Genomic DNA, 2,500 nt, shown 5'->3' with positions numbered 1-2,500 from the left:
TAAGTGGTAGGTGGTAATGAGGTTATTAAGGAGATAATGAGGGTAAGTGGTAGGTGGTAATGAGGTTATTAAGGAGATAATGATGGTAAGTGGTAATGAGGTTATTAAGGAGGTAATGAGAGTTTGTAATGGGTTGTAATGAGGTTGTAAGGAGATAATGAGGGTAAGTGTTAGGTGGTAATGAGTTTATTAAGGAGATAATGAGGGTGGTAATGAGGTTGCTAAGGAGATAATGAGGGTGGTAATGAGGTTATTAAGGAGATAATGAGGGTGGTAATGAGGTTATTAAGGAGATAATGAGGGTAAGTGGTAGGTGGTAATGGTGTTATTAAGCAGTTAATGAAGGTAAGTGGTAATGAGGTTAGTAAGGACATAATGAGGGTGGTGATGAGTTTATTAAGCAGATAATGAGGGTGAGTGGTAGGTGGTAATGATGTTATTAAGCAGTTAATGAAGGTAAGTGGTAATGAGGTTATTAAGCAGATAATGAGGGTAAGTGGTAATGAGGTTATTAAGGACATAATGAGGGTAAGTGGTAGGTGGTAATGAGGTTATTAAACATATAATGAGGGTAAGTGGTAATGAGTTTATTAAGCAGATAATGAGGGTAAGTGGTAGGTGGTAATGATATTATTAAGCAGTTAATGAGGGTAAGTGGTAATGAGGTTATAAAACAGATAATGATGGTAAATGGTAATGAGGTTATTATGGACATAATGAGGGTACGTGGTAGGTGGTAATGATGTTATTAAGCAGTTAATGAGGGTAAGTGGTAATGAGGTTATTAAGCAGACAATGATAGTAAGTGGTAATGAGGTTATTAAGGACATAATGAGGGTAAGTGATAGGTGGTAATGTTGTTATTAATCAGTTAATGAGGGCAAGTGGTAATGAGTTTATTAAGCAGATAATGAGGGTGAGTGGTAGGTGGTAATGATATTATTAAGCAGATAATGAGGGTAAGTGGTAATGAGGTTATTAAGCAGATAATGATGGTAAATGGTAATGAGGTTATTAAGGACATAATGAGGGTAAGTGGTAGGTGGTAATGAGGTTATTAAACAGATGAGGAAAAGTGGTAATGAGGTTATTAAGGACATAATGAGGGTGAGTGGTAGGTGGTAATGAGGTTATTAAACAGATAATGAGGGTAAGTGGTAATGAGGTTATTAAGCAGATAATGAGGGTAAGTGGTAATGAGGTTATTAAGCAGATAATGATGGTAAATGGTAATGAGGTTATTAAGGACATAATGAGGGTTAGTGATTAATGGATATAAGGATTTAAAATTTCACATTAAGGATAAATAATAATTAGTAATGAGGATAGCAAGCTGTTTGTGAGGATGATGGTTCGATGGTAATGAGGATATTGAAATGATATTAGAGATGAAGGAAATAAAGTAACGAAGATATTAATGCAACGCTGACGAAAAATATATAAAAGAAGATATTTGGTTTATATATATAAATATTTAAATATTTATATAAAAATATTTAAATATTTATATAAAAAGTTTAAATATATAAAAAAAGATTTGGTTTGACGTCATTTCAAAAGTTATTTAATGAGAGGCAATGTTAAAGAAAGTAAATAAACGTGACTTTCTATCGATTTTTGAACCTCTGACGTCATTAGTATTCATAACAAAATCCCAAAGGAAATATCTAAAAAAATGATCTAAAAAAATGATGAAAAAATAAATATCTAAAAATAAATAAAAATAAATAAATAAATGAAAAATGAATAATAATAATAATGATAAGCATCAGCACCAAGATAGTTAAAACCCACCTAGTTATCTGGTTTCGTTTCAGTCATTATTGCCTATTTTTTTCGATTTTTTCCATTCTTATTTACCTATTCATTATTGTTATTATCATCATTGGCATTATTATCATAACGATGATAACGATTATAAAAATAATAGTACTGATAATAATTACATTATCAGTATTATTACTATTGTTATTGTTACTATTATGATCAATGTTATGATGATTATAATTCTTTTATTAATATCATATTTATTATCAATACTTTCATCATCATCATTACAGTTTTTCTTTTTAATTTTCTCATCATTACAATAGCTGCCGTCCTCTGATTACAACATTAAGAGAGAAAAAAAAAACAGTCTATATTATGTTCCTAACAAAGCTATGACCAGCTCCAAAGTAGTTTAATATAATATGAATAAACAACGGAATAAATATAAAAAAATACATGAATACATTAACAAGAAGATAAAGGAAAAACAACAGAATGATACACACACACACACACACGCGCACACACACACACACACACACACACACACACACACACACACACACACACACACACACACACACACACACACACACACACACACACACACACACACACACACACACACACACACACACACAAAAATATATTGGCCTGAGCTTAATCCTCATGGGTCTCCAGCTGATTGTAGAAATTCATTATTATTATGAAGCAAATTAGTTATGCGCTT

The 2,500-nt window shown here is 31.6% G+C and overlaps 1 protein-coding gene across 1 annotated transcript in view; it reads left to right on the top strand.

Annotated features, from left to right (window-relative positions):
* The window catches only part of LOC113825345 (uncharacterized), a 13,577-nt gene that overhangs the window by 6,475 nt on the left and 4,602 nt on the right, over window positions 1-2,500 (top strand). The window lies entirely within an intron of this gene.

This window comes from Penaeus vannamei, chromosome 11, assembly GCF_042767895.1.
Source record: "Penaeus vannamei isolate JL-2024 chromosome 11, ASM4276789v1, whole genome shotgun sequence".
Classification (NCBI taxonomy): Eukaryota; Metazoa; Arthropoda; class Malacostraca; order Decapoda; family Penaeidae; genus Penaeus; species Penaeus vannamei.
The sequence above is the reverse complement of the archived record's forward strand: the minus strand, read 5'-3'. Positions and strand labels throughout refer to the sequence as shown.